This window comes from Sinohyriopsis cumingii, chromosome 1 (genome assembly GCF_028554795.1).
Source record: "Sinohyriopsis cumingii isolate HCF-2022 chromosome 1, ASM2855479v2, whole genome shotgun sequence".
Lineage (NCBI taxonomy): Eukaryota > Metazoa > Mollusca > Bivalvia > Unionida > Unionidae > Sinohyriopsis > Sinohyriopsis cumingii.
This window is the reverse complement of record NC_142961.1, coordinates 6,376,363-6,388,053: the sequence shown is the minus strand read 5'-3', so window position 1 is coordinate 6,388,053 and position 11,691 is coordinate 6,376,363.

The window sequence follows — 11,691 nt, the reverse complement described above, 5'->3', positions numbered from 1 at the left end:
TTATCTAATTCATTTGTATAAATCCTCTTAAATCAATTTTGTGAACAATTTAAAGTAGTGCTTTCATCTAATTCCTCTTTTTTAAATGGCTTTTCTATCCATTTTTGCCTCAGTGATTTTTATCAAAATACTTTGTCTGTATACACTTCGCTGCGCACCTTTGTGTTACAGTCACTTTGTTGTTTTTAAGGTCATTTTGTACCCTGTCCAACATACACACTTCCGTCGGGACCTTTGGAACTTTATAACACGCGCACTTGTTAAAAAGTTTAAAAGTTAGTTAATACCACGCTGATCTTCTAGGGTTGGATTTGCTCGGAATATGAGAGACGTCACGGACAAATGAAATTAAAAATTTACTGCCATCAAAGCATAGTTCAAATCGGTCGATTTGGGGTTTGCACGTGTTCCAGTTCGTTTATTTATCATATGATAATATAATCTTCGAAGATTTTAATGCTATATGCATGATGGATCTTGCAAGTAATACTTTAATTTGTACAGTATAGAAGAACATTTTCTTTTTGATATTTAACACGAGGTGGTACGACAATAATTGCCCCAGCTGTGCTGAATATGGTGGCAGTGTAAATTTATTTATAAAAAAGCAATAAAGGTCATGACTTTATATATTTGTATCCAAAAATATTCGGTTTTAAAGACCAAAATAATTCCAGTTTGTCTGTAATGCTTTGACGCCATGATACGGCAGCAGATCATTCGAATTACCAATTAAGCGACCACCCACTGTGTGAATCTCAACATCGACAGTACCAAGCATCTGAATCCTAGAGTCTAGAAAAACAGCTTCCAAAATAGAGGTAGGAATTCACCTATAATAATAATAATAATAACTGTTATTATTATTATTATTATTATTATTATTCACTAACTACTATTATTATTATCATTATCATCATCATCATCATTATTTTTATTTGGTCTGGCGGCAGTCCTTTTCGGTATCTCATAGAAATTATACAAACCGGTTGGTATTTTTTCCTGAAAGTATTGTAATAAATTTGGAGTATGTGCATTTGGTTATAGGGCCCAGTTTTAAGGAATTCTTAGATTTGTGTGATTACTTGTCTGATTATTGGAAACGGTGCAATGGGAATGTTCCTTAGCCTGAAATAATTAGCCAGTTACTAGGAGCAAACGTCACTGAGTGAAGTGTTAATGAGTTTCGATGATGCCATGGTTCGCTAGTAATGGATTCAGGTCAAAACCGAATGAGTGTCCATGGATGGAATAATAAAGTCCCTACTAAAATCGAGTGGTGTAAATTGGTGGTGTGACTGCAGTGGCAGTATTTACGGTAGGAAATGGGTAAATTACACAATGGAATTAATAAGAAGGGACTCGGCAGATACAGTTTATCTCGCCATAGTGGCAAAGGTGATGCAGTTGTACTGGTGAAATGTGCCTGGAAACCATATTTTTACAAGCCTAATGTGGCGTAGTTAAAATAGTTCTCAGTGTTAAGGGATAGTTGGACAGTTTATATGGCGTGAACTGCCGGCGGTACGGAAACTCAACGAAGAGAAACCATGCAGATGTGCGGTTGATAGATATTTGGCAAGTTGTGAGATCTGTGGTCTTGCAATGATTAGAGTAAAATTTATGTATAAAATGGGCACGTCGAGCTTTATAATTTACAACCGAAGTTGTATGGAAGTTGGATTTTGAAAACCACCAATTGCTAGAAAAATTGCAAGAAGCAAAGAAGGAAAATGATAAAATGAGGATTGATATGAAAGATTATGAGAGGAGATCAGAGCAAGCAAGTGCAACTTCAAACCAATTCGAACAATATTCAAGGAAGCTGAACATAAAAGTTTTAGGGCTGGAGGAGGAGGAAAATGAAAATCTGAGAGAGAGAATTCCGAAATTGGTGAAGGAAGTTACAAAAATTAATTTAGATAACAGGGACATAGTGGCTGTGCATAGGATTCCAGGTCGACAGGGACAACCAAGGCCAGTGATTGTCAAATTTTGGAGTCTAGATGGTAAACTTCCAGTTATCAAGAAGAGGAAGGATTTTCTGCATTACAAAGGAATTAGACTGGTAGAGGATGTAACCAGGCTGAATACTGAACTTATCAATAAATTATCTAGGCATCAAGAAATTGACAATGCATGGTACTTTAATGGATCTGTGTATGGTAAAACCAAATCAGGAAAAAGGATAAAATTTGACATCTATGATGAAATTGATGAGAAAATTAGATTATAAGTGTAATATGCAGTTCTGTGAACTTATGAAATTGACCGAATAGGCATGTGAACTTTCGTTTTTATACTCCTTTTTCTACTCTAATTTGTTTTAATATTTTGCTTATAAGACATTTCTTTCCCTCACCAATTTTATCCTTAATTAATTAATACGTTTGTTTATTCGCTGGTCCACTGTTATATCTCTCCCTAATAAATTCTCTCACTAGTTTATAAATCATCTTTCACTCTTATACTCTCATATACACATTTACTCAGTTGTTTACTCACTTTTCTCAACATTACACTTCCACGATAAATCTCTCAGTCTCACAGTTTTTGCTCATACATTCAATCACCCACCACTTCCATGTATGCGCTCTTTCACCCTTTCTTTTTCTTCCCTTTTACCCCTTCTTTCATTCATTAAGTTGTAATTTATATTCTTTTTAATCTGTGCCGTTTGGTTTACAAAACTGTCTTAGCTCCGGAAAGGTCTGTCAGAGGTGCATAAGAGTTATCGCAAATGGAGTTGTTTCACTTGTTGTCCAAAGTATATTGTATCAATGTTAAACGCAGCCAAAGCTACAGCATTTACTGTAACACCATGGATGATTTTATTATGGATGTTTGTATTCTGTGTGAGTGTGAGTGTGAAAGCCATGCATATGATAAACTCAAGGTGATAATTACTTCATATATTCCTGTACAAGAATATGTATGTGTAAAATTTCTGCTGTTTTCATGGATAATAACATAAAAATTATATCTATTAATGTTAGAGGCCTGCAAGGTTCAGTCTTAAAACGAAGGGATATTTTCCACTGGGTAAAACAAAAGAATGTATCTATAATATGCTTGCAAGAAACTCATAGTACAAAGAACGATCAAATATATTGGGCAGCTGAATGGGGATGCAAATGTATATTTAGCCACTGCTCTAGTAAGAGTGCTGGGGTTGCAATATTTTTTAGAAATACTTTTGAATTTATAATTCATAGAGAAAGATGTGACAGTCAAGGGAGATTTATTATTTTAGATATTACAATTAATGGCAACAGAATAACCCTCGTGAATTTGTATGGTTATAATGATTATAATCCTCGCTTTTTTAGAAAGTTAAAGGAGGAGACTTTATTTTTTGAGAACTCATCAATTATAATGTGCGGAGACTGGAATACTGTTCAAGACTTAGATTTGGATACTTATAATATTTTACATGACAAACACCAACAATCTAAGGCAGCGATTCAAGACCTGAAAAACGAATTGGAATTAATTGATCCCTGGCGAAATTTCAACCAAGACTTAAAGATGTATACCTGGAGGCAAAAATCTCCCTTGAAACAAAGTAGATAAGATTAATTTCTTGTATCGGATGACATTCATATGAATACAGCTGATGCATGTATCTTACCAAGGTACAAGACTGATCATTCAGCTATTGTTTTGAGTGTGGCGTTTTCAACGTTTCCAGGGGGAAAAGGATATTGGAAATATAATACCCAACTGTTGAGGAACATTGAGTATACTGATTTGGTCAAAAAGTGTATAACTGATACTGTAAATGAATATTATGTAGGGGGAAATAAAGACGACTCTCTCCATGTTTCTCTTTCCTGTAACGACCAAATGTTCTTTGAAATTTTGAAAATGAAAATAAGATCTGAAACTATATGTTATTCTATTAGGAAATCAAAAGAGAAACAGGAAAAATTAAAGAAAATTGAGCAGGAAATAATAGAAATTCAGGGGGGACTGTCGAATAACATAAATGGGGAAATTCTGGAAAATTTAGAGAGATAAAAAGCAGAATTAGAGGAATCTAGGAAAAAATACATAGAAGGTGTTATATTAAGATCTAAAGCTAGATGGTATGAATTTGGGGGGAAAAGCACAAAGAACTTTTTAAATCTTGAAAAAAGAAACTATGTTAATAAGACAATAAAGGAAATTATTTTAGATGATGGGACAAATATATCTGACCAAATAGATATTTTAGAAGCACAAAAACAGTTTTATATGGAATTGTTCAAAAGTAGAATTGCTCAGCTTGATGACGAGGCTACTCAAGAAACTCGAAATAGATTTTTTAATCAAAATATTAAACTTAGTCGAAAGGAAAGAGAATCATGCGAGGGTCTGCTTACAATTAATGAATTCGGTATGTCTCTAAAACGGATGGAAAATGGAAAAAGTCCTGGCTCGGATGGATTCACTGTAGGGTTCTATAAGTTCTTTTGGAAGTCTCTGGGGGGATTTATATGTAAATCAATAAATTATGGATATACTGTAGGAAAACTTTCAGATTTTCAGACTCAAGGAGTCATCACATGTCTACCAAAGGAGGAAAAAGACAGAAGATATTTTAAAAACTGGAGACCTATATCACTTTTAAATACTGATTATAAGATTGCTTCGGGAGCAATTGCAGCTAGGATTAAAAAGGTTCTTCCATCAATAATCAGCGATACTCAGAAAGGATATATGAAGGGTAGATTCATTGGAGAAAACACCAGACTATTATATGATATCATGAACCAACTTGAGAATGAAAACAGATATGGTTTATTATTGTTAATAGATTTCGAAAAACCCTTTGACTCAATTAACTGGATCTTTGTGGAAGAAGCTCTACAATCTTTTAATTTTGGTGATTCCGTTTGTAAGTGGTTTAAACTGTTTTGTAATGACTCTAATAGTTGTGTTATAAATAATGGACATATGTCATCTTTTTTTAGACTTGAAAGAGGATGTCGTCAAGGAGATCCCCTTGCACCTTATTTGTTTATCATTGGGGTCGAGATTTTAGCTAGAACTTTAAAGCAAAACGTGGATGTACGGGGAGTAATCTTTGACGCCAGTGAATATAAATTGGGTCAGTATGCCGATGACGCTTTTATTCTTCTTGATGGATCTAGTTTTTCTCTTGAAGCAACTATGAATATCTTGCAAGGTTTCTCTCTATTATTGGGACTTAAATGTAACATAACAAAAACAAAAGCTATTTGGATTGGAAACAGGAAATTTTCTAATGAAAGAATATGTCCCGAAATGGGCCTAATTTGGTCCTCTTCTAACTTTACACTGCTTGGCATAGAATTTTCTCCAGATTTACAACAGATGGTGGAAATTAATTATATGAAGAAACTAACAAAGGCAAAACGAATACTGGTAAGCTGGAGTCAAAGACATCTGTCAATAGTTGGTAAAGTAATTGTTGTAAAGACTCTTGTTCTGCCCATATTCATACAGCTTTTTTCAACACTTCCTAACCCATCAGCAAAAGGTGAAGCAGAACTAAATCGCACGTTATTTAAATTTGTATGGGGTGGGAAAGTAGAGAGAATAAAACGTGATATACTAGTTTCCCCAGAAAACGAGGGAGGACTAAATATGATACACATATTTTCATTCATTAGGTATATTAAGATAAGATGGGTTAAAAGATTGCTGGAAAAGGAAGATGGAACGTGGCAGAACTTAGTCAATACAACTATACTCAGAAATAAAAAGGATATTTGGGATTTAGGGAGAAGGAAATTAGAAGAATTTAGTAAGTTCATTAAAAACAGTTTTTGGAGAGATGTAATTTTGGCAGTATCTAAATGGAAAGAAGAACCGCAAAGTCCTAACGAGTATCTATCCATGAGTATTTTAAATTTTGTCCCCCCTAAAATGATTTATCAATACAAATCCTGGACAGAAGCTGGTTTTGAAATTCTGAACGATCTAGTAGATGATCACGGTAATGTAATACGTTTTGAGATAATAAAACAAAAAACTGGAAGCGATGATTTCTTGAAATACTTCTCCTTAATATCCAGAATTCCTAAAGCATGGAAAGATGCCATAAAAAACCACCTAGTACATAATAATTTTGATAAGCAGGAGGATAAAATAACGAACTTGCGAAAACAAGATTCACTCAAGTTTGTTTACAAAGATCTTTTACAGGAAACTAAAAGGCAACACACTGCGAAGCAAGAAACTTGGATGCAAGTATTTAATAAAAAAATAAGTAGTGAGGAATGGCCTGATATATATAGCCGGGCAAAATGCTGTACCAAGGATACCAAGTTGATTTCTTCTAACTTTAAATTAATCCATAGAATAATCGCTACTAATGATTTTCTTAAAAGAATTAACATATTTGATGACAACAAATGTACTTTCTGTAAGAGTGAAACTGAAAGTATTGAGCATCTCTTTTATGACTGCAGTATTACTTCACAGTTTTGGTACCGCTTTATTGAAGTTTTTGCACCTTTCTGCCCAAATATTGTACATCTGTCCAAAAAAGAAACATTTTTAGGAAGTGAACAACTGGACAGTTTGGGTAATTTTCTGCTTATTTTGGTAAAATATTATATTTATACTTGCAGATTCAATATGAAAAATCCTTCTATTTTTGCTTTTAAGCAAATAGTTGCAACGCATAAGAACATTGAAAAATACACTGCTAAGGTAAATAAAAAAGAGGACCAATTCCTTCAAAAATGGACCTCAACAATGAACATTTAACTTGTCTCTGACTTGATGGTAGACAGGAACAAAATATTGTAATATCACAAAGGCCATGTCACCTAGATTGTGTGCCATATGCATGTGTATAGGCGTGTGTGTGTGTGTGTGTGTGTGTGTGTGTGTGTTTTCTTTTTTACTTTCTCTGTAGATTATATTTATTATCCCTAGATTATCTGATAACCAGAAATGTTTGATTGTAAGGTGACCCTGGGATGGTTCCCCGACCAATTGGTCAACCTATTACGGGGTTAATAAAAATAAAAAAATAAAAAGATAAAAAATATATGCATATGTACAACCAATTCTCACCGATTAAAAAAAAAAAGTTTTTTGGAAGTTTTTGGAAATTTGGTGTAAACTTATGACTTCTAGCGGGAATCGCGCCAGGGTTTGACACCGCTCTGTCAAGCAAAGACCCCTGGCTTGTAACAGTATTATTTGTATAGGAAACTGAGTTATTGCACTGATATTGTCAACTGCTTAATTTAAGAAAAGAGCGAGTCACAAAATGCAAAAGATAAAGGCCATTCGTTCAAAAATGATCATCATTAATGATGACGATAATGATGATTGTGATGAATATAAATAAATAATGTTTTAAACAACCAAAACTACATTGTAATTTCAGCCTTTAAAAATAGCTTTAGCATTATCAAAAATATTAATTCTATCCTCAGGTTCTGAAATTTTAAGTGCGAAATTTGAGAAGAAATGAAAAAGAAACAGGATTCTGATTATTATTCAAGGCTCTGAAGGACGAAACAAATCTTATCGCTGTGTGTATAATAAAAGATCAAAACGCAATATTTATTTAATACACGGGCAGATGTTCATATTTGAACGATAATGTCCCACTTTATATTTACGTGATTCAATATGAGTTTGACACTATTCAAGCTTCACGCAATGCACTTTGAATATTTGGCGAATACTTGAGCTTCGGAAGTTCTAACGAAAGTTTTCTTCTCCATCGGTTATTTTTGTCACAAATGTAGACCAGCAGATGTTGCGCTCAACTTCAATCACTTTCGATTGATCATTTCTGAAGTTTATACTCAAATGTTGAGACATTTTTTAAAAAAATAATTCTTTTCAATCGTCTGTCTGACAAAAGTTCTTCGATTCTAATGTATAATGTTAAGTTTCTTTCATTCTCCCTACATGCAGCTTTTTAAACTTCAAACAGTAAACTACAGGCTGAGAATCTATTGAAATGAAAAATGAACGGAATTATTTCTTGTATTTTGCTGTCAATATTTATTCTTCTTAATTATCTATAGTTAATTTTTTATATGTTCTTTGTTTTTTTAAAAACTTATTTCCCGTAGTCCTACTAATAGCAATGAACAGGCGTCTTGAATGGTTGTATGTATATATGTATGTATGTATGTATGTATGTATGCATGTATGTATGTGTGTGTGTATAGGTGGATCGATGCATGGATGGATCGATGCATGGATGTATGTACGCTTTGTTTAGATTTATGCATAAATTGTGCCTGCATTGTGCAAGACCCAATGACGGTACACCTATGAATACAAACATATATGCCTATGAAAAGGAACAAGTAATACACATGTATATATCTATCTTTTCTCTTTCTCTGTCAAATATTTGGGACACACTTATAATAGCTGTATTTTACTTTGGTCTATTTGATCCACTATTTTGAATATTTGATATTTATTCTGACTTTAAATTGTTAACGATTAATATAAAGCCTGCAACCTTAAAACCGTAATATGCATTTGGGTAAAAAAACCAAATCAAAACAACAGGAACAAACATTAAAATAAAACAAATGTATAATATACAATGTACATTAAAGCTATGTCACGATGTCGTGACTATGATACAGTTGAAGGTGGAAGACTAGATATCTGTATATCTGTAAAGAGCAAACACGTCCAAATACGAAAAAAGAATAAATAATACACATTCATTCAACAACTCTCTCTCTCTCGTTCTGTGTGTGTGTCTGTGTGTCTGTCTGTGTGTCTGTCTGTCTCTCTGTCTCTGTCTCTCTCTCACAAACTTGAGACACATCTATACCAGCTTACTTTAAACTGGTCATCTTGATCCAGTATTATTATACTCACTTATAAATTATCAAGGGTGAGTGAGAAAACGAAATAAAACAAAACAATAAAGTTTCTGCCCTAAAATAAAAAATTAATAAAAGACAGATTAAAGCCGAGTGAGAATGTCGTGGAACGATACAATTAGAGGGAGACAACTAGTCCTCAACTGGTAACTATTTTGGTCTTTAAAGCGGGGATAATCCATGTATTAAAACATACAAATAGATAAAACGGTACGGTCAATCCTATAATTTTACTGAAACTAGCTTAAAACTGCTAACTTACATGCATTTTTCAGATTTGTAATAATAATAATATTAGCAATAATAATAATAATTACATACGTTTGATGAAAAACAAGAATTACTCCTTAGATTGGAAACCGTGCTATCATATTTTCATTTTCCAAAGGCACACTACCCTCACGAATATAAACATCTGTGTTAACAAAACTTACCAAAACCACTAAGCAAAACACCGTAACATGGGCTTTGCAATGTCACTGTGCCTCCGGTAGTTTTTGTTTTTTCTTTGTTTCATAGAAGAAACTTACTTTTGTATACATCTACTAGTATCTTTACTGGAAATATTTTTCTTACAGATGTTAGCTGGACCGACTTTAGTACTGACCCTGTTTATTGCACTGATCGCGGTAAGTATTTAGTTATGATAATAGATAAGAGATGAATAACAGAATATGAAGAGGAAAAGGTCGAGGTGGTTGAGGAATAAGAGCGAAGAGGAGGAGGAAAGAAAACAAAAATAGTTTATGAATGGCAATCCCATTGGGTATTGTTATAAATCTCACTTTTTTATTTTAAGCTGTTTCTAATGTCTTTCTAAAAAAAATCTGGATGTAATTCTGCTATTTTAGGTGCAGGGTGGAAGTGGTTGTTTTTAATATTGAGGTTTTGTGACTACCATCGATCGATGCGTACACTTACGGACTGAATTATGTTTTCTAGTTTCTATTTTTACAGATCCCATTATTTGCAACTTACAATTTATTGAAGATGAAAAAGAGCAAAATAGAGAATATACATAAAAAAGGAAAGAGAAATCTAGATAGATTTATTGATATATATTTCAGTCATTATCAACGTAATTTAAGGATAGGTAAAATAAATTATTATTGCATCTACATTGTCGAATTTGTTAACAAAAATACCATCTAGTAAGTGTGTAATTTAGATTTAAATTCTTATAATCCGTTCTACATTAATTTCAGATGAGTTTAAATGTATGCAATAATGGGGAATAAAAGGAACGAAACAGTTAGCAAACATACTAATTCACATATTGAGTGAATTGCTTTTCAATGGGTTTTGTTCTTTCAGGAACCAACCCAGTCTACAATCACATGTAAGTAATTACCTTTGGCTAATTGTCAAGTGAACATGTTTAATTAAGCTTGGAATTTTGGGAAGATAAAAAGGCCGACATCTCTACGTACCAGATGGACTTTTATTACAAAGGGGAATCACGTCTGCCGTTTCCCCGCAAATTATGTTAAATAAAGGCTTTTGATTAAGGCAGTCACTATCAACTGACATTATCATAAATGTTTATATTTTCACTGCAAATAATCCTGGTCTTACTTTTGATGCTCTTTTAATAGTGGTGCTTATTAACAGCCTCCCTCGTATATGTATAGATTACTCATCATCATTGGAAATAGAGAAACCCTTGCACGTAATTAAGGATTACTCTGTAAAAAAAAAAATGAAAAGTGGGTGCGGGTGGAGAGATCTTGGCGCAAAAGAGAAAATAATTGACAAAAATGAATTTCGAAAATGTGCCAAGTAAACCCAATTTCAGTTAAAGTAAGACTCTTCAAATTAGGTTGTCTTTGATCGTCAGTGCATTTCTACGTGGAAATGCACGTGTACTCAACCGGTCGCAATGTTTGACAAGTAAATAGCACTTAATATAATTGAATTTAATATAATTATGATTCTCAAACCCAGTCGGTAACACAACTTATCGAAATGAATAGTGGTCATTTTTATAATAAGGTTACCGATTTGTAACTAAGGTCTCACTGGACAGTTTATCTGGTGAATTTTCATCCAACAATGACCAACTACAGAAAAATGAGAATAATTTTACACTGAAGATACAAATAAAAACAAACTAATGATTTCTGTAGAAAGCATACATGTGAGATTTTGACTGCAGTAATCAGGGGAATTCCTGATGCAACTGGTGGTTTTTATACTGAACCAACACTGCTACCAACCCCTAAATTTTACATTCATTTTTGACAAGAAATAGCTATTTTGAATATTTTCCTGTGACAAGGCAGCTAAAAGAATCAGTATGTGCCTTATGCATGAATAAAGTTCACTAGTACTATAACAAATTAGCATACCTTTCATCACCCCTCAACCATCTAGATTTTTTAGATATTAACCTCTGTAGCAGACACACAACAGGCAGTCACCAACAAGCCAACCTATTTCCAAGCCTAACTCAAAGTAAATATAAACCACATTATATATTTAGCTTATGTGTGAAATTATAAATGCTAGGCTTGTGATAATTAGGTTCATGCCTTCTACCTTAAAAATTAGATGGGTGTCAAAATACGAAACTATCCAGTGAGACCTAAATCTGACGAAAGAGTCGTGTAGGGGACGGAATTTTTAGGATTTCGTAAAAGTGTTCATTTTTTTTAAAAAGATTTAAATGTTATGAAAAATTATTCAAATTTACAACAAAATATTGACCTACATAATGTGTGTGTGTGTGTGTGTGTGTGTGTGTGTGTGTCTTGAGAAATATATACATAGGTCTATTAATGTAGTTGTAAGAATGTAACACAAAACCTTATTGATTAGCAGAAAGTGCACAAGTTTAAAGTGCCAT